This window comes from Eutrigla gurnardus (genome assembly GCF_963514095.1).
Source record: "Eutrigla gurnardus genome assembly, chromosome: 2".
NCBI classification, from domain to species: Eukaryota; Metazoa; Chordata; class Actinopteri; order Perciformes; family Triglidae; genus Eutrigla; species Eutrigla gurnardus.
This window is the reverse complement of record NC_139916.1, coordinates 31190495-31212640: the sequence shown is the minus strand read 5'-3', so window position 1 is coordinate 31212640 and position 22146 is coordinate 31190495. Positions and strand designations below refer to the sequence as shown.

The 22146-nt window shown below is 41.0% G+C and overlaps 1 protein-coding gene and 2 long non-coding RNA genes across 6 annotated transcripts in view; 2 read left to right on the top strand and 1 right to left on the bottom strand.

Annotated features, from left to right (window-relative positions):
- The window catches only part of fhit (fragile histidine triad diadenosine triphosphatase), a 533523-nt gene that overhangs the window by 477457 nt on the left and 33920 nt on the right, over positions 1-22146 (top strand). The gene's annotated exons all lie outside the window — the stretch shown is intronic.
- Positions 15833-16899, top strand: LOC311023937. The gene is made up of 3 exons (XR_014598258.1): positions 15833-16057; positions 16494-16592; positions 16717-16899. It is a non-coding gene; the product is annotated as an uncharacterized lncRNA (long non-coding RNA).
- Positions 16781-18323, bottom strand: LOC311023945. 2 transcript variants are annotated; one of them, XR_014598261.1, is made up of 4 exons: positions 17933-18306; positions 17321-17375; positions 17110-17239; positions 16781-16884 (listed from the first exon to the last, which is right to left on the bottom strand). It is a non-coding gene; the product is annotated as an uncharacterized lncRNA (long non-coding RNA). The 2 variants fall into 2 exon arrangements; XR_014598260.1 differs by lacking the exon at positions 16781-16884 and having other exon boundaries at positions 17049-17239; positions 17933-18323.

Genomic DNA, 22146 nt, shown 5'->3' with positions numbered 1-22146 from the left:
CCGGCCGGCTCGTGCAGGCACCGGGTTCTTGCCACCATTATGTCTACTGCTCTGCGCCCTGACCCTGTTTTGTGATAGACATGCCTTAAATGTGCCTACAATTTCTATAGTGATATAATATCGGCATTATAGCCTAATTATTATGACTGTGATGATTTTTCATAATAGTTTTGGTGCCCCCTCAGCACTTGGTGCCTTATGCACAGCGTGTGATGAGCGTCGTGGGAGCAGCGGCGCTGCTTCTGTCATTCGGTTGTCAAGTGACGAAACTTGCACTGCACCTCGCCTTGGCGCATTAAAGGTGAGGAGAGGAGCTCATTTGATTGGTGAAGATCTGAATCGGCTGTGTTAATCCCACTCCACGCCTTGTCTACTCCTCGTCTCCCACTCACGCCTTCTCTCCTCCCTCTTTCCCACTTGCTGGGGTAGGAGTGACGGGAGGCGTGCCTGCGCCCGACTTCGCTGTGCACGAAACCAGGCGGACACACCCCGTTGGTGTGGCGCAGGTGCGCTGTGCCCCGACTGCGCCTGGTGTACAAAACTAGGGCCCTGGGACTTTAAGCTGGATAACTGAAAGATACCCTGGGTATGTTGAACTCGCTTCGTAGTATAGGCCCCTGGTCTTAAGTGTTGGACTCACTGAGGTGAAGTTTTTACAGTTACGACTATCAGTGCAGTAATAATGTCCAACCCAGTCTCACAGCACATTGTGAAATAGCACAAAAACAATGTCAATGGAAAGTCAATTACGATCCTTTTTCATGGTGGACACACAAATTTAACATATCCACGTGTCTATGCAGCATCCAGAAATAATGAAATAGTATTAAATATGCTAGTGTTCCACACCTTAATGCCCCAAAGTGAACCCAACATTTTTGTGGCCTAAACTCATATGCAGTTATTGTAAGCCCAACAGCGTTCATAAAGCTAACATCTTGTTATGTAATGCCGTCCTGAGTGACAGAAAAACAATTTGGTACAGGTACGAACGTTATTTCTAATTTCAATACGTTAGTATGATAGTTGTGCTGGTCAACATGACACAATGGAAAATTCATGTTCGTGTACAAAAATCAGTAATTACTTCCACTGTTGTGTCAAAGAACAGTTTGAGCATCGAGTCCAGCAGCTGTAAAAGAACTCCAGGCCTGAAGGGGGCAGAGAGAACTCAACTAGTGCCTCTGGAGGGACTGCATTTACCTGCGCACCTCAAAACAAGCATGGGTAGAAGTTGTTTACAGCTAGCTTTGCGACCCTTTTTGCTCGGATCCCTCAACCTGCAAACAAGGCAGACACACAGCTCAGTGTTCAACCTCAAACGCAACTGGTATGAAGTGATTTAAATGAGTTACTGTGATTGAAATGTTTAACTTAAAATTATTACTGAGAACTATTTTATTTTGAGTCTGTATTAAGTTTGAAGTTAAATGTAATGGAGAATGGACTGAGTATGATTAATTAACTTGGTATGGAGTTAATGGCCTGCTTGATTACATGATTCTGATTTGTAAGTTTGTAAAACAAGTCCTTTATGTTATTGGAGAAGGCGATGCAAATCTTTGAAAACTAAATGTTACTTTATAAATGAATTTTTCAGCATACATTGTTAAATAGGTGAACAATACGACTGGCAATGTGATCTTATTTCAGCTCAACTTTTGACAATGATGATGACAGTTGTTGATAATCCCCTTTGTGTCTCAGCTTACTTCTACACACTCAAAAACCAAGGTAGAGGAATGGACCTAAAATGGTACATGTGTTTCTTTCTCAGAATTTCTGTACCCCTAGTGATAAAAATGTACCTTCATGTCCTGGTACAAAACTGTACCTATTGGAAAGGTGCAGAATTTGTACCTTTTTATGAGGTACAGCTGAAGCGACAAGTCGTTTTTTTACCTTTTTAATTAACAAAAACATGCCCTTAAATTAAGACACAACACATTTACAATTATTCACCAACATTTATTTAAATAATAATAATTAATTCTCTTACATCTTTTAATATTTTAACCAGTATATTTTCAGTGCATTTCATGCAATGTATTGTTTTTCTAGAATGGATTTGTCTTAACAAGTTCCAGCATGACAAATAGTAGTGCTTTACAACATTAAGCTGAAGCATAAGTTCCATTCTCCATCACTGACACTGTAACAAAACTCCATTTTACAACTTGGGCTTACACATAAATCATGTAACAAAGTTGAGTAAAAAGTACACTGTAAATTCATAACTCACATGCAGGATTAAATTCAATTATTTAAGGTTTATCAATAAAACTGAACGCATCAGGCTTTGTGAGCCCGTTTTAAATGCACACACAAGCAGTGCATGTACAGAAAATGTATCAACACTCCTAGTATAAAGTACATAGCATTAACAAAATTCTGTTTTATAACTCTGTATAAAATGCAAAATTAACATCTGAATACACTTCTTGGCGTGTCTTGGCTCTTCTTAAGAAACACTCGTACGTCGTACGTACACGGCGCTGTCCAGAAAGAAAGTGCTGAAATCGATTGCTCAGAGTTTGATTTTCCATTTCATGTGCAGGTGCATGACAGCACTATATTATAAAATGTAGGCTATTGCAGTGTTTGCGAATAACACATTTCTAGAAATCCTTCTAGGCCTAAACATTTATTTAACCATGGTCGAACATACTATCATAGCCTATACTGATTTTAAAAAAGATATAGAAATAAAGCTACCTACTGCGTAAAAACGCAGCACTGCCAGCAGCTGGACTTCAGGAGTCAGTGCAAAGTTCCGATGCGTTGGTCTGGCAAGCGTAGGCCCAATCAGGTCAAGCAACTGGCGTTTTTGTTGCCGTTGTAGTCGAAACTTATGAAATATAGCCGCGTCGGTCAATATATCCACGGGATTGAAGTTGATCTTTATGAAATTATGTATTCCAACTAAACAGCTCCGAGGACGGTGACGTCTTTGGTTCAGCATGAGGATGCCAGTATCGCTGTCATAGTTTTGCCACCGTTCACAACCGTCACCGGCGTCCATTTATGACATTTTAGCCACTCAGACCCTAATTGTTTGACGATGTGCCAATTTCCCAAATTGCTTGCAGGATTGTGCATGCCTTGACATTGACTAGGCCTAATGAGCTAATTAAATGACACTGTAATATACCTACGCTACTTCTGAGGTTGAGGTAAAGCTTAGCCTTGTGATGAAATGAATGCGCATTTTATTGTGCTTGTGTGTTTCCAGCAATTATTGTCTTCATGAATGACTTAAAACCATCGGTGAAACACAACACTCGCAATGTGCAGTTCCATGCGCAACAGGGATTTCTTGGTTACTGTACAGTGGCAGCGACTAGCATCCAGGAAACACACAAAATGTTAAGTAGGAACTCTAAGTAGGGGTTACAAATGACGTAGCGTTTAGAAGGTTTTAAGAAGGCTTTGGGAAACCGGGCCCTGGGATGCGTTTCTATTCCTTTTAGAGCTTTAACACAAAACTGAATCAGGCCTCATGAGCCGTTAATCAGTTTTAAATGCAAAACACTTGAGCAGTACACAACCAGTTATCCTGACACTTTCTGCACACTTGTTTTCAGATGTACCCTGTGCCCCTCTTTACACCTACCATTTAATAACCATATCTGATGATCAGTGTATGAATCTGTATTTTCACTTTAAAGAAAGATTGTGTAGGAATTACACCCATCTAGTGGTAAAATTGTATTTTGCATTCAAACAAATGGTGCTCTCTAGTGCATCGTTTTGTTGCAACTATGGTAGCCGTTATGTACCAAGAAGCTATGACAACATGTCATTCAATACCACTTCACCAGTATTCTTTCAGGTGATGAGGTTTCAAACAAACATGTGTGAGCATGTTTAAGTATTTACTCCTCGAGCGTGATAGCGATTTATGTTGCCATGTTTTTTATTAGTTTATTCTTGGTAGCCTTCCATTACTATGGTGTAGCCTATAGCCTCAGCTAACAACTAGACACACCACATACACAAACAAATGTTACTACTCTACAACACTGACTGTAAAAGGAAAGAGGTCGTATCTGGGACGTTCACGTAAACCTTGTGCTCCATTCCACAGACTTGTAGTGAAGCCTTCAGTCGAAAGCTGTTTTAGGTCATCTATCATTGGTTTTAATATGACAGTCAGACCAAAATGTTTCACATGTGAATAAAGAATCGGCAGAGCTCAGTGAATGTGCTTCAGTTGGGATCAATATTTTCCATAATTTCCAACGTAAAATGCACACAGCATATTCTTAGTTCTGTTGGAGCCTAAAGGGTTAACTATTTCAAATTCATCTTCGTATAAATGAAGCCTTAGAGCCTATGGATGATCTCTGGAAAAACAAATGTTACTTAAAATAAAGACCATCGGATTTGAAATATCAAAACCACTTTTTCCAAGATGGTAAGAAATAAAAGAATCATTGTTTTCTTTGAAAAACAAAAAATAAATTTGACATCATCAGTTATGTCTTGTTGGACTGACGGATATAGAAGGGTTTTCTCTCTGCATTTAAGAATAAATCCAAACGGATTATGTCTGAAATCCTCTAAAAGTTTATTTAAATGTAACTGTTTGAGGATAAGAAGCACTTGGATCACTCTCAGAATTTTGTTCATCTAGGCTGTATCGTGGACTCTTCACGGGGACAGCCATCAGAATGCCTAAATATAAAGCGTCTGTGCTTCCTGTACACATGTTTTCCAAAATAATGACAGGAAACAGTTGACTGGCAATCACCTACATCACAGTCATTGTCCATCAGTTGTATGGTTGGGTAGGGAGTACCAGCGTCCCCCTACATAAAAGAAAAACATGCAGAAAAAAGAGATTATAACCAAGGATGCCAACAAAAATAATGGTTTGAATGACGCATATCTATAAAAATGTGGTTAATTCCTGAAGCCATGCTATATTTTTCTGTTTATGTATTAACATGTGGTCTACCCGTCAGTATTATAGGACAATCTAGATGCCTCCTACTCCCATAGCGATGCAGTGTTGATATCAGAATGTTGTTTACTAAAACCCCTGGATCTAGAGTAGGCTTTTTAAGAAGAGGTCTAATTACAGATACTTTAGGGCAGCCATCCCCAATTAGCGGCCCGCGGGCCAAATCCGGCCCACAAGAGCAAAGTGTCTGGCCCGTGCGGACCCAGTGACACTATGCAATAATCTGCCAAGGAAGAGTTCGGTAAAGTTGGAAATATATTCACAGATTCGAAATTCCGGGATCAATAAATCTGAAGTGAAATGTTTTTCAAACACAAATGATGCCTCTGTCCCAACGTAATATCAGACTACGAGTTACAAGGATTAAAACCCCGATTTTTTACAACAACAAAAAAAAAGCCGTCCTCCGAGCTGGATGGAGAACTATGTGCAGCCGGGCGAGTGTGCAGGGACCGTCTGCAAATTGCAAGACAAGAGCAAGATGCTGCAAACAAAAATCAATAACTCCACTGTTATACAATCTTTTTTCCTCTTGTGAACCACTTGCTGTAGTGCTGTTGTTTTTTGTTGTTGATCAAAATGGTCATATTTTGTTGATCAAAATATTCTTCAGGGGCATTCAAATAAATAAATATCGTTGATATTGGACTTATTTTCATTCAAGTGTGCATTTTTATCTGTCCCTCAACACAGGCTATGACTACTATCTGCTACTACAACCATCTACCACTGGTAGGACTAATCATTACAATAATAATACTTCTAATAATATACATAATTTGGCCCTCAGTGAAAACTAATTGGGGAACCCTGCTTTAGGAGACTGTGGTGCATTGTCTGTTAATAAAGACACATTGATCATATCTAATAAGGACGCACTAACTAAGGGTAATACTTCTTTGAGTAGCCTAGTTGGTATCGGGGCTAGGAGACAGGTTGAAGGTTTAGATGAAAGAGATCTTTTTTTTGAGTTTGGAGGTAACGTGGTTCCGGTTCTCCCCGTGTTAGTGTGGTTTCTCTCTGGGTTCTCTGGCTTCCTCCCACAGTCCAAAGACATGCAGGATGGGGATAGGTTCATTGATGACTCTAAATTGCCCGTAGATGTGAATGTGAGTGTGAATGGTTGTCTGTCTCTACATGTCAGCCCTGCGATGGACTGGCGTCCTGTCCAGGGTGTACCCCGCCTTCGCCCAATGACAGCTGGGATCAAGCTTTTGAAGCAATTTATCCAACCAGCCAAATAATCTTGTAAAAAAGTTTGCAATGCTTCACTCAGAGTTTTGCTGTCTACTAGGGGTGAAGTTAGATTGTTTCAACGCTGGTTGATTAGTAAAAAGTCTGAAGTCATGCTGGGGTCGTGGAAGAAATACACGTGATTTCTTTACTGTTTTTTTAGCACTGAAGTGGTAGCACCACTGTGTTAGCACCGCTGAGTTAGCTTCATAGCTATGTCATACCTTGATATTTCTCTGTTAACAGTCAACTGTTAATGATGTTTGCAATGGTTTACTTCAAGTTTTTTGTCTATTAGAGGTGAAGTTACATTGTTTAGACACCGGCTGCAAGCGTGCTAATGCTAGCTACAGCCACTGTGCTAAAGCTATGGACTGTGGGGGATTTAGCTTTCAGACTGAGAAATGTATTCTGTATTCCACTGTAATCTGTATTCTAGATGTGTTGACTTCTCCAGGTTTGTCCATCTGTCCATGTCAAGTCTTGAATGCAACTGTTTCTGCTCACACAACTGTGCTCATAGCTTCACAAGGAACGCCCCTTGGTGATGTAGTACACTCAACTGACCAATGGTGCAATTATCATCACTGAATTACTTACTTACTCAGCCACTGCTGTCCAGCAGGAGACTGATGTTTTTTTGTTTGTTCTTTCAGACATTTTAAGCCAAAACCAGAACCTAACTGTAGTTTTGGAGATTTTATCGTTTTTCTTTTCTTTCTTAGATACAGAAGATTAGAGGAAAAACAGCCTTTTACTTCAAAAGAGAACATTACATTTCCACTCTCCAGACTATCACACCTAGAGGTCTAAATCAAGAGATCAAATATTTATCTCAGAAGAAATGTCAGGTAAATTATTACTCACTTTTCTTTCTTTTAATTGAAATGTGAGTAGATATTCTGTAGTGCTACAATCTTTCACAGACTCAGACTCATGAAAAACAGATAGATTGATTGCAGGTTGCTAATCATGCAGCCCCTTGGATGACAGGTGTGCAGGAGTCTGCCCTATCATAGTGTTGACACAGTTTACATCTCCATAGCATAGCACCAAATCCCATTACCCATTACTGACTCACATGCATTTACATGTTAATGAGCTCAGGATCAGAGCTTGGCGTTGTTATCACAAGATGACAACATTGTTAAGCCATTATAAGAGAGTAATTAATAAGAGAAGAGGGAGGAGATGCCCCTTGAAATCCAGTGAAGGCTCGTTCTCGAAGCAGGACTTGAGGTGTGGCTTGAGGGAGGATGAAAGGATGATGTTGTCTAGGGATGGGCGATATGGACTAAAAAATTGATCACGATAATTTCTGGCATTTATCCCGGTAACGATAAAAGTGACGATAAAAAAGTGAAGTTGACGCTGTCGCTTTTGCTGCATCTGTGCGCATTTTCTGGCTCTCGTCATATTCTGGTTTGTGCTGGTGTTTGAGGTGGTGGAACAAATTGGTGGTGTTACTACCCTTTGCAATCACCGTTTTTTTTACAAACTCTGCATATAACAGTGTTTTGCTCCATGTCAGACTTATAATAACCAAACCAGTTCCAGATAATCGAGCTGGAGCCTCGTTTAGCAACGAGCACCTCGCTCTCAGCTCCGCCTTCCGCCATGTTTGTTATTGTTCTTCACGTGAGCCGAGAGATCAGGTCTACAGGCAGGAGGCAGGTGCCTGTCACGTGAGTTGGGCTGCGAGTGCGTGGTCGCATACAACGTCATCAAACGAGAGTAAATCTGAATACAATAAAGTTGGGGGGAAAAAGTCATCAACCGGAATTTATCGTTATTACCGCGAGATGACAAATTCTTACCGTGTGGAAATTTTGATGGTATATCGCAAACGGTAAAATATCGCCCATTCCTAATGTTGTCATGGTTACGACCAGTAATGAAGGAGACATGGAAATGATATCGGATGTGAAAGTTGATATGTATGCAAACTAATCTCTGAAACAGTGATCATTCAGAACTGTGGTTTGGGTTTTTGATGCATTTTGTGTCTGTCTTTAAGATAATTACGGACAAATCAAGCAAGGAAGCAAAATATAGATTAAAGCTGGAATCAGCTTTAACCCTGCTATAGATGAAATGTAGAGGTATGTTTGTTACCCGTTCATTCAGTTATTTTATTCAACCGGAAAATGCATGACAACAGGTCAAATACATTTCTTAGACATCAAAAAAATTACATCAATATTAAGATATTTAATCATCACTACCCATCATCTCGATGTAATTATATCTGGGAAGTGATGATGCAAAATACTATGTTCTGCTGCTACAATAATTTAGTTGTCTGACTTAGAGGTGGTAAATCCGAGTCAGTGTGCTGAATCACGGATCTCTGGATCAATCACTAAACTGATCCGCGTGACTTGAGTCACTTGAGTCAGTGCCCTCCAGATTATAATAATCCTATCTGTAAAACGCAATTTATAAATAATAAACAGAACAAGCTATTGTCATTTGGGGAAAATAAGGATAACACTATTAATTATTATTAATTATTTTAACTATATTCATTGATTGTTGATATAGGGTGGGGGACACTGCTCTAAATGCTCTGTTAATGAACATTGAATGAAAATATGGGGGAGGAAACGGAGGAAAGGAAGAGATGGAGGATGAACAGCCCCTCTTCAACAGCAAAATTAATTTGGCTGATTAAACAACTGCATCCTCTAAATGCAGCATTGATGTTGCAACAGCTCTTGTTTGAGATGGCTCTTTGTGTTTCGTTGAGAGGAGCCTCAGCTCTCTGCAGCACACTTAGCATCAGTAATGAAATATGCAAATGCACGCCAGAGACACTGAGAGGACAGCAACCACTAAGGGAGAGTTAAAAATTCAGTATACAAAGAAATATTATATTTACTGTCAATTTGAAAGTTAGGAGTCTGTGCTACCTTTTTTTTTTTGGAAACATTATAAAATAAGTTAAAGCAATTTAGGTTTGAAAAACAAAATAAAGTCTGAAGTGACATACCTGATATAGAAATCAACTTTTGAAAAATAAGAGCCCCTCATGTAAATTGTACTCTGACTACATAATTTACTGACTCTTTTGCATCCTTAATTTAGTAGTGTTGCTGCTTGATTTAGGTCCGAGGAGGCAGCAACCTCTGGGAAGCAAAGCTGACATGCCTTGAACTTACATTCCCTCTACTGGCCACCAACGAAACATCAAATGAGTCAAACTGAAAAACAACTTAATTGTTCATCCACACACTCAGTGTAAGCACATTCCTATCAGCTGATGATCAGTGGTGGACAGTAACGGAGTAAATTTACTTAAGTACTGTACTTAAGTACATATCCAGAGGATTTGTACTTTACTTGAGTATTAGATTTCTTTGGTACTTGAATACATTTCCAAGACAAATACTTTTACTTTTACTCAAGTTAATTTCTAGAAAGGCTGAAAAGTACTATAAGTACTAAAGTAAAATACTATTGGACACAAGCTGTTTGTCAAAGAAGGAAACCTATCACAGTGCACGCTCTCCACTGGGATCTACGTAAAAGCGGAAATACGTAATCCCTCCCCATAAGGATACCGCCAAAGTAGCCACACTCTTGACTGTGTTTGTCAACACAAAATCGCGACAATGGCTGAGTCTCAGACTGAGGGCCCTAGTTTCATGGCGCAGCGCAGGGTGGCGGAGCCGGCGTAATGATGCAGCATCGAACATAGCTACGACAGTGCAGTTTCTTTGGCAATATTACACCGTAAGATACATTATGATAATCTAGTCATACTAGTTAAAGGTATATGTATTGTATTATATTTTTATTATCTTGTGTGACTGTATAGCGCATAGCAGTGGTTGGTATTTACTGGTGGTGCAGGAAGACATGAACCCCCAAAGACTTTTTTACACAAATATTTATTAACTATGTTAAGCCTAGAACCATTCATTTTATTTGAAATTTACTCTTACTCTTACTTTTACTTAAAGTACATTTAAAAGCATGTACTTTTTTACTCTTACTTGAGTACCATGTCGACTGAGCTACTTTTACTTGTAACAGAGTAAATTTTGGCCAGTAGTATTTGTACTCTTAATCAAGTACTGGGGTCGAGTACTCTGTCCATCTCTGCTGATGATGAGTGGATAACACTGTTCATGTAACCTGTGAAAGGTTTGTCCACCACCTCTCTCAATTGTGAGCAACCTAATGTTGCCATGTAAAACTCCTAAAGACACATGTTGTGCTATTTCTGATGCTCTATTGATATGTGTTGTATTGACCAGCCCACGCCACCAGAGACCATCTCTACTGATTGAGAGTCAACTGAACTGAGAATGATGGCAACTACGAGTGGTGGGATAACGTTGCAGGCCTCTGCCTCTGTTTGAGGGTTCACGGGTTGGTCTTTGTCCAACTACAAAAGCACCTTATAGCCATGTGATTGAATTCAACTGCCACTCTGCGTATCATCTCCGTTCAGCCCACTGATGTGTTGATACCTGGTAGATGCAGATGAGATGGAGAGACTGAAAATCAGAGAGCGAGTGCCAGAGCATGTGTGAACCACAGTGCTGCGGGATTTGTCCAGATGATGCATGTTCCTTCTTTATATGTGCGCAGGCGGACACATTGGTGGAGCTTTATTTATAAGACTGCTCTTGGTCTGGTTCCTTCTTACCTGTGTAACTATCTCCACAGAAGCCAAAGCCACTATGGCCTGTGTTCACATTAGGTTGTGAACTTTATTGTCCCATGTGTTCACACTGAGCTGGGGAAAAGGGGTTTTAAATATGCTGCACCCTTTGCCTGGAAGGATTTAAAACTGCCAGACTTGATCTAAAAAAATCTCAATCTCAATGGGCTTTCACCTGCTTAAATAAAAGGTTAAAAAATGTTCTTGCAGGTTTGGGTAATCTCTGTGTGCAGGTTCAGCCTTCAGAACAGGGAGCAGCCTCCGGTTCTACAGAACTTGCATTCTGTCTGCTGGCCATCAGGGGGCAAGGCTGCTGCTCTGCTGTTTGCGTTCATCAGATCTACCCGTTGTTCCTCCACACTCCAAATATGGTCACTTCCTTCGATGGTTGTAAAAATCCAAGATAGAGTTGGTCAAAATGTGGAACTCAAAACTTCACAAACCGTGGGTGACGTCACCATGATGACGTTCACTTCTTTTATACAGTCATCAAAACGGCTGTGAGAAGTCATCTGTCTGAGGCAGATACGGAAAAAATAAAAAATCTGCTGACATGAAAAGTGAGTGCACAGTGGATGTCTTACTTCACTCTACGTACATAATGAAACACAATTTCAGTTGAAAAATAAAACCAATTCAATTTTGAATCGTTTCAATTGAATTCAAATGCTCCGGAATTACTTTAAAGCAGCCGTTTTGTGATCCGCGTGGATGAAGGGAGACATCTATGGGGGGAAAAAGGCCTGTTTATTATTACACCCCTCAGTGATGAAGGTGAGAATCAATGGAGGAGAATGGTGCAGCATTTAATAAGTGGGACATTGTATTACCACCCACACAGAGAAGCCCATTACCTACTCAGGGGTGGAATCGACAGGTTGTTATTACTCACAATTAGCAGTTTAAAGAGGCTGGAGGATTTGGATTTGTGCCTTAATTGCATCAATTTGATAATGAACAACAAATGTAGGGAAGCGGCTACTTCAACTCTATTAGAATACCAGTACATGCTGTTATTGCCAGGTGGTTCTTTTGGATAAAGCTTTTTGAAAGTTAAATGAAGTTATTTTCATCACAGCTGGACATGATGAGCACTGAATGATCTCATGAATGATTAATGTGTTCTGTTTCATCTCTTTAACATATTATTCCTTGGCAGTGTCACTGTGCTCCCACCACAGATTTAGTTTTCACCTTTTGGCATTGATTGTACAAAAGTCTTTGGTCACCTTTTTGGTGACAAACACTCACGGCTGTAGTGACACTTGGATGTTCCAGAGTGCTCCGTGTTTGTTTTCAAGGATCAGAGTTTTATATGTGTATGTGTATATGTGTGTCATTTTAGTATTTGCACAACAAAATTCACTTCAGAGTCAATTATTGCAACATAAGAAAAATATACACTAAAAAACAAACAATCTGGTGGAGGCTGGAGGATGGGTTCGGGAGTCTCTGTTGTGAAGTCTGGTGGTTCATCAGCTGATACTGCGTATCTCTTCCCAGAATGCAGCAGGGTGAACAGGCTGTAACTGAGTGGGTTGTGTCTTTGAATATCTTTGAGCTCTGTGCAGCAGCTCTTGTCACCGATATCACTGATGCTGGTAGATGGTACCAGTGATGGTCTGGTGCTTTGTAGAGTCCTCCTGTCCTGGAGCCTGAACATCCAATTATAGTCCATAATGTGTCCAGTTCAGATGCTTTCTACTGATTTTCACCAGTAGATATGTGATGACCATGGTCAGGTTGTTTGTGATGATGATTCCCATTCACTTGCTGCACCTCAGCTCCATTCATGTAGACCGACCATGTGTCTAAAATCAACTATCAGGTAATTTCCACCATGACATCCAGCCAAACACCCCCTCTGAAGCATTTTTAGCGATGGTTAGCATTGGTCAAGATAGGGCAATCAGCCGAATGGCTTAGTAATACCGCGATGGTACAGAGAGTATATCTTGTAAATTTCCTCACTAATAATGCATGGAATGTTACCAAACTTCTGCAGTAGTACACATAGGGTCTGTACTCACAAAAAGAGGCATTTTAAAGTTTGTAAGTACATCAGGAGTTTATTTAAAAGAACACTTGCCTGATAGCTTCTACTGCTAAAGCTACCGCTATTGCGTAGACGGCATTTCCGTGTTTACCCAGCTTCTTCTTCTTCGTTGGTGTTTAATGGCAGTCAGCGTTTACCCAGCTGTTTCTGTGACGCAAGTTTACTTGTATTATCATGTCAACACTTGTCAAAACTTGTCGACCTGATAATAGAAGCATTTATAAAAAATCTGCGAAACTTTTTCTTACTCTGGCGTGAAACTCGTGTCACGGAAACAGCTGGGTAAACGGCGACTGCCATTTTATTTTGAAAATTGCTTTTATTTTGAAAATTGACTGGATTGTCTCGTGTTTCTCTGTGTGATTTCCTGCCAGAATTGACGTGTTCGCTCGCGGCACGCGCAAAAAATAGAGCAGACGCCGAAACGATCGCGCCTATTCGCGGCGCTCCGCGTCTGGTGTGAACTACACCATCGCTTAACAAGGGCGCCGAAAGGAAGCGGGCTCCGCTACGTGCCTATTCGCGGCACTTCCGTGGCCGGTGTGAACCAGGCGTAACAAATACCACGTCGTCCACATACATTTGGCATCTGGCTGTTTTGCAACTGTCAGGTAAATCATTAATATATAAACCAAAAAGTAAAAAGGGCCTAATATTGAACCTTGTGAAATTCCCATTGACAAGTCTGGACAGTTGACAGGGTGGAATTAGATCTGACCCACTGCTCTCTCTGCTCTGATTAAGATAATGATGGAACCAAGCAATTGTCTCATCTGAGAAATTATATATTTTAAGCTTATTAAGGAGAATTTCATGGTTATCAGTATCAAAGGCTTATTAGGCCTATAATTAGAGACCAGGTCAAGTGAACCAGACTTGTGAATGGGGGTTATAATTGCCTTTTTAGAGCAGTTGACAACATGGGCCCTAGTTTCGACCAGCGCAGCCTTGCGCACGGTCAGTTTGGCAGTTTGGTGGATCGCCTGCGGCAAGATGGGTGTGGCGGCGCAGCAGGGGGAGGCGTCACAGATTCAGCTTGGCGCAGTGCAAGTTTCGTGCCAAAAAGCCGTGCCAAGACTGCGCCGAAAGCCCGCCAGCTCCAATCTGGTCTACTCTCGACGCAAATTACAGCTGGCGGAGTGGCAGTTTGGCTCACCGGCGCGCAGTGCGCACACGTCACCAAGACCTCACAGGCAGGTTTCCACAGTTCCAGGCACATTTAAATGCAATAAATAATCACAACAAACACTATTTAATGCAACTAATTGAATCAACACGTGAATTTATATATAGATTGTCCCGTCACATCTGATGTCAGATCAAAGGCGGATGGCACGCATAATGGAAACTCAGCCTGACTGAATTAACACAGCTGAAACTGTGATGCATCTCTCTCAGCCATCTGGCGCTGCTGCTGTCTTCTGTTATTGGGTTGTCAAGTGACGAAACTTGCACTGCACCTCACCTTGGCGCATTAACGGTGAGGAGAGGAGCTCATTTGATTGGTGAAGATCTGAATCAGCTGTGTTAATCCCACTCCACGCCTCTTCTCCTCGTCTCCCACTCACGCCTTCTCTCCTCCCTCTTTCCCACTTGCGGGGGTAGGAGTGACGGGAGGAGTGCCTGCGCTAGACTGCGCCGTGCACGAAACTTGCAAAGTCCAGGCGGACACACCCCGTTGGCGCGGCGCACGTGTGCTGAGCCCCGACTGCGCCTGGTGTACGAAACTAGGGCCCCATGAGTCACAGGCACTTGAACAACAGAACTGTGTTTTTTAATAAATAAAGAATCTAATCCAAATTAATCCTTAGCCTTAGATTGCCTTAAATGCATAATAACTTTTCCGATCTCACTTTGGTTTACCTCTTTAATATGAAAAGAAGTTGAGAGATCTCTCTGTGTATCTTCGAATTCAACCGGTCGGAAATTAGCCGCCAGTTCCCTCAACTGATTTAATGAAAAATGTATAAAATTAATTTAAAATTTCCAATTTATCATTACTAACTGTTCCATTTATATTAAATTCCGCATTAGATCTTTTCATAGTTGACACTCAATTAGTCAAAGTATTTAGATGTTTCCAAAGTGCGGAGCTTTTCCCTTTTTAATCAGCAATTAGTTGCATAAAGTAACAGGTTTTTGCCATACGCAACTCCTTGGTTACCTTATTGCTTAACCCTTTGAAAATAAGTGTGTTTGAGTGAATGTTTGTTACTAATGACTGTTTAAGTGCAAGATCTCTTTTCTTCATTAGTTTGTGAATATCGTTATTCAGCCACAGTAAAGTTCTGCAACGTCGTGGCTGTTTCAGTTTCTGAGTGATTTCTGCATCAGATTAGTTTTCATCACAACAGGTGTTGACATTGTGATATTGCATATCATCATCCCAAGTAGTATCCCGCAATTCATTTTCAAATTGTGTTGTTTTGTTCTTGGGAATACCTACAAACTCTGGTTTACCATTGCACTAGGATTTTAGACTTTTTTTGGTTAATTTTCTAACAATCTAAACCTTATTGTCCCTGCCTTTGCCCAATGACAGCTGGGATCGGCTCCAGCCCCCCCGCGACCCTTAAAGGGGCCCTATTATGAAAAATCGACTTTTCCATGTTTTTCAACCCTTAAATGGGTCCCTGGGGTGTCAATAAGTCCCCACAGTATCAGAAAAGACCACCATCTCCCTGTTTCACTTCCTCAGTTTGAAAGGAATCCTCCCGATAAACTAACGGTTTGCAGAATGTCCACTAAATGACGTCAGTACCGAATTTTCCTGTGCCTTATATGGGTCATCTCGGCTCATTAGAATCGCTCCACCTGTGTGGTCCCGCCCACATAATCCCCAAACCTGTTGCTGTCAGTGTGATGTACATACAAACCAGTGGACCAAAATGCCAAAATAAACGGAAAGCGAGTTGACAGTCCAATTGCTGATATTTACTGGCATCGTCGGAGCATCTACGATGGAAATGTGCGCACACGCGTCCGTAAATGTGTGTTTGTGTGTGAGACGCACTTCACCGACAGGAGCTTTGACAACATGGGTCGCTACAGCTCAGGATATGCCTCTAACCTGGGGCTAAAGTTTGGATCAGTACCGACAGTCCGAGAGCCAACCACAGACACCGAAGCGGTAAGTTACTAAATATTATGTAATATGCCGTGTTACCGTTTACCGTTTCTTTCTTAGCATTGGTGTGTTAGCATTGGCGTGTTGCGCTAAAGTTAGCATTGGCGTGTTGCGTTAAAAGCTTCCATTGTATTGATATTGAGGACCGTTAACGATACGTAGTACTGCGGGGGCCCAAACCTGTAAAATAACGCTAGACATCAGTTTGCTTGGGAACGTTTTGTAGCTTGAATGCGGCAGCAAGAGCAGCTGATCTGTTTGTTTATACACGCCGATGCAAAGACGACGTCACCAAACGTTTGTTTTTGCACCGCTAACGAAGGATTTTACGAGCTATTGGCACGTCACAACATCAGTTATAGTGAAATAGTAACGTGTTCCACATTTCAGATGTAGTTGTAAACTCTAACTGTCTGTCTGACTGTCTGTCTGCTTACAGAGCAGCAGCTCACATCAGCGTCCCACAGCGACCCACCACAGCAGCTACTGTTGGCACTCACCTGTCTAGGAGGACTACAGGCTCCTTACCCAGGTAAAGGTGTGTAGCCTGACATATAGCCTACTTGAGATCAGGTTTAACAGCAACTACTAGTAGTTGTGCAGATGTGTGTTTCTATTATGTGATATCATGGGTTTCATTCCTCCATACAACTCTGTTACAGCTACTGTGTCCTGCAAGGACTTTGGTGTTGGCACAGCCATGGTTCCAGACCCGTTTCACAACCACTCCAATAAGGAGACCATCACAGAGAGCTCGCCTGGACCCGGTAGAGGAGGAGGATACTTTGGAGGGCAGCTCTTCCTTGACTTCAGAAGAGCTTGATATGACCCTGCAGAGTCGGCCACAAACAGTTTGCGTTTGTGTTCTGATATAACTGGGAACTTCAACTGCGGATTAATTTGACAATAAAGTCTTTACAGTAATTGTAAAATGTGTCATGGTTGATATTACTGAAGTAATGGTCAGGAAGACTGCACAATATGTTGCATAGAGGGATTTATTTTTTATAAAACACAATTGATGAACAAATAACAGACTGCTGTATTCCTCTTACATGTAAAGCACCATAACCAGCTGTATATTTCATGCGTTTTGGAGAGAGAACATTCAGGCAGATGGTTCCAACCAGGATGTCCCACCATGCAAGCCTCTTCCTCCTCCAGCTGCTGCATCCGTCTTCTTACCTAGTGTGACTCATGATCATCGTCATGTTATAGGAATAATAATCTCAACAGACAACTTGGTGTAACAGACAGTAACATTACCTGTGGTGTCTCCATGCAGCAGACATGTTCGGTGTCTGAAGGCCCACTTAGTCACCTAGATGAATATAGTACAGAATTTGAGCATTTCAACAACACATCTTGTTAATATGGTAACCTGACGGACTTTGCTGACAAGCTGAGGTGTAAACTTCATGTTTGAATTTTGTAACAGTAAGTTTAGCATGTAATGTTGAGATGGAGCACAATCACGTTATAAAACACAGCACACGGCCTATAATTCACAATTCAGCACATAATTCTGGAGGACGACATGATACTGACCAAATCCTGTTGCTTGTATATCTTTATATGTAGAGGATCAAGTTTTTAATCCCGTTAATGTGATGTAAACAAACTGCCCGCATACAGGACGCTGTTTTCATCGGGTTTTCATCCGTTTAAATATAATGTTACGTCCCCATTTGGAAAACATGCAACTGTGAACTGTCAACAACAAAGCACTACTAACGATATGAATTGTTGCCGAAATAGCTCACAGATACGTTACTTATAGAGCGAAGAACGCAACATTAGCGTCATTGTGCTTAGCGCTAGCTACGCTAACACACATCGAGTTACCGTCTAAAACGTTACACAGACATGTTAACTAACCATTCAGAAACGTCCTGCTGCGTCCGCGGCGTAGAACTTCTACAGGAGCTGGTCCTGGTTCTGGGTCGGAGTCCGGTCGGAGTTCGGCTGGACCGCTGTTAGTTTGTAGCGTAGAACCATAACCATGGCAACAAGCTGGACGCGGAAAGCAAGGGGCGGAGAGACACAACCACTTCCTCAGTAGGAGCGGGGTCAGGGGTCATCTCATTAGCATAAGGCTACACCCCGACAGAATCACCCGTTTGAAAAAGTGGGGTAAAAAAGCTGAAAATGAGGAGTGTGATCCACTCCGAAATACATGTTCCGATTGTTTTTTCCAGTTGAGGAATTCAAAGACCAGGTTTGGAGACATCAATAACTTATATTAACTTGTGGAAAAATAGCATAATAGGGCCCCTTTAATATACAGGATAAGCGGTAGACAATGGATGGATGGATGGAAAAGCATATTGTGGTCAGAGAGGCCTGTGATTAAATTGTATCAATAAGGGTTTGACTGATTTTAGTAAGTCTCGTCGGTCCTTTGATGATTTGAAAATTATGCTTTGAATAGATTAGTTTTAGTTTTTGCTTGCTGCCTTTTGTCCAACCAATTTATATTATGGTCTCCCACGAATATAGTTTCACAGCTACAATTTAGTTGTTTAAGTAGTTCGTCTAGATCCTGGTAAAATGAGGCACCATGTGAGGGAGGATTATATAGGGTTACAATATTGAATTTCATTTTTGTTGATGGCACCACATTCATGGCAATACACTCTAAAAGTGTGTCCAAATTAATTTCAACACATTTAAAACTCAAAGCATACATAGCCAGGTACATTAATCATATATGTTTGGATATTACAATTAAGCCACGATTTAGTCAAACATAAATAATCTAGATTGGAGTCTGTCAATAGGTGTTAACCTGATCTCGTTTTGAAATAATACTTTGAATGTTCAAATGTCCTCCCACAATACCCTTTGGTTTGGTCTTTGAGTGCCATATGACCTTTGCATGATTTACAGTCTGGAAAAATCGCAGCTCGAAGAACAGCCTGCCGCATTGTGTAGTGGAGGACGTTAAAGTTAAGAGTGCAGGGCCTGTCTCGAGCAGGGCGTCCATTGTAGATACGGTGGGCCCGCATTAACTCTGGCTGCCCAGTATGGAGAGACAGAAACCATTCTGGCAGTGCTGGTTCAGATATTGCTGTTTGACCCCTCGACTCCCTCTTTCAAGCTAATGATACAAACGTTGCCCATCTATTCCTGTCCTCCATGTTCGCGATTTTGAGTTCAAGTGTGTGCACAACCGTCTCATGGTTACCAACTGCTATCGAGTTTTCTTTGACAGTGCTCTTCAGAGCCGAAATATCTGCTTTCACCACACCAATACTTGCTGAGAGCAAGGCCAGATCAGACTGAATCACGTTCAATTTGTCCTCTGTGCCTTTACCCATTTTGTGAAGTTGAGTGAAACGAGGCTCTAGATATTCCCGTTGCTTTTCCATTAGCGTGTCTGTAATAGCATCCAGTTCAGTAGCACAAGTTCCTTTATTCAACTTTGCGGAGGCTCCACGTGCACTGTTCTTTTTCCCAGGATCAGTCATTTTTGTCCCAGGTAATTAAAGGAGCTACAAAGCATAAAAATAGCCCTGAAGGGATAAACTAGTTAAAAACAGGGAAAGTAGGGGAAGCGCAACGTGACTCCCATTTAAAGCTTATGTATATAATTCTTGACTTGCTGTGTTAATGTAAAAATGCACAATATCTAACCACATGTAATCAATTACTGTTAAGATTCTCCCATCAGTCCATGTTTATTGATTTATTTAAATGAATTAAATTCAAAGTTACCCTGGTAACATTCATATACAATACTTTTACTTCCGTGTCACCTGTCTTTACATGGACCGGGTAGAGGAGGAGGATACTTTGGAGGGCAGCTCTTCCTTGACTTCAGAAGAGCTTGATATGACCCTGCAGAGTCGGCCACAAACAGTTTGCGTTTGTGTTCTGATATAACTGGGAACTTCAACTGCGGATTAATTTGACAATAAAGTCTTTACAGTAATTGTAAAATGTGTCATGGTTGATATTACTGAAGTAATGGTCAGGAAGACTGCACAATATGTTGCATAGAGGGATTTATTTTTTATAAAACACAATTGATGAACGTATCTTTTAGCCATTTGGTTTTCCTGTCAGAAACTGTTATTAAAAACAATATTTGTTTTCAAATACGAAAACAACGAATGAGGCAATGATTTGATTTTGACTTTTTAAAAAGAACAAACCATTGCGACCCAATTGAAAACAGGCCTCATCTATGAATTGTGAAAAGAGCTAATTTGTGCATAAATTAACATTCCTGTCTTTCTGCCATTTCCACATCAACTTATATAATCTTGAAAAAAGGTTATTTCATTGTTGTATGAAATACATTAAACCTAAAAAAAAATCCTCTCATCCAAAAAAAACCAGAATGTGCGCAAGTAGCCTATGCTCAAAAGACATACGTGTCATATAAGAGAGGGGTTTAGCTCAGGAGGTAGAGTGGGAGGTAGAGCGGGTTGGCTATCAAACTGCAAGATTGTAGGTTTGATCCCCGGCTCCTCCAAGCTGAGTGCCTGGTGTCCCTGAGCAAGACACCTCACCCTAATTGCTCCGAGCTGGCTGTCAGGAGCTGTCTGCCGTCGGTGTGTAAAAGTGTGTATGAATGGGTGAATGTCAGTCATTACTGTAAAGCGCTTTGGACAAAAGCGCTATATAAATGACGCCATTTACCATTTATATAAAAGACCCAGTCTGGCAATGGCTGGTTTATTCCATATTTAATTACTTCATAATGTACTAAAAAACGATCACTGAAATGAATGCGCTTGTTGCATTGTGATGCTGTAGAAAACACATTCCCCTGTAAGATCACGTCCACACACAGTTCAACCGTTTGCTCTTGAAGTATCACAACTGAATTTGAAACAGGTTTGTGTAAGGAGGAGGTCTGGGTGGAGGGTCCAAACACATGGTTTGGTTCGGAACAAAACACGTTTCCCTGAGAACGGTCTCAGAGAGCAGTTAGGTTGTATGGGAGCGAGACAGGGACATTTATGTTAATCAGCATGGCCTTTTCTGACCATACGAAGCCTGTATACGATTAATAACGTGATTTGAATAATAAATGAAACAATAATGTTCTAAATGAGTTATCCTCCTGACTTCCAGTAGTTCAAATTTGTCCTCTGTGGAGGACATTTGTAAACCTGAATATCTCCCACAACTACATACTACTGAATGAACTCCTTTTTCTATCTACAGAGGACATTTAGGGCTTTTCAATGAAACCCAAATGTGAAGGGGTGGGGCTTTGGTACCTTTCTCTTCCTCATTCAGGAAATTTGGCGTCCGTCAGAACAAGCGCATTTTATGGGAAGAGGAAAAGTAAGTGCAAAATACTTTTTATTGAGCAAATTTTGGCTTGACATGTTGTTGGCATGTTTTATATAAGTCTCTTAACAACACATTAAAACATTGTTTGAATTATTTTAACTGTATTTTAGCATAGTATTTAAATGTTTAAAAAATGTCCTCCGTAGTGGACATTTGTAGTTATTTCCTCCATTTTGTTCTGTTTTTTCAAATGACAAGAAAGGGAGTATTTCTCAGAGGCAGAGAGGATTTTACTGCGAATTGTTGATGGAAACTCGGATATTGAGTTGTCTGATGAAGAAGATCAAGATGCAGTGTTTGAGGCAGAAGCAGAGGAAGATGATTCAGAGAGCTCTGAGGATGAAATTCAGGCAGGGCAAGCAGATGCAGAGGAGTCAGATCAAGCAGAACAGGCCACATCTAAGTCCAGTCGGCGTCCACTGTGGAGCAAGAATACAAAGTACACCTTGAGTTTGTATTCTAAAAAAAAAATTACTTATTTTCTCTAACAATTAAGACTCACCACACCAATACTTGCTGAGAGCAAGGCCAGATCAGACTGAATCACGTTCAATTTGTCCTCTGTGTCTTTACCCATTTTGTGAAGTTGAGTGAAACGAGGCTCTAGATATTCCCGTTGCCTTTCCATTAGCGTGTCTGCAATAGCATCCAGTTCAGTAGCACAAGTCCCTTTATTCAACTTTGCGGAGGCTCTACCTGCACTGTTCTTTTTCCCAGGATCAGTCATTTTTGTCCCAGGTAATTAAAGGAGCTACAAAGCATAAAAATAGCCCTGAAGGAAT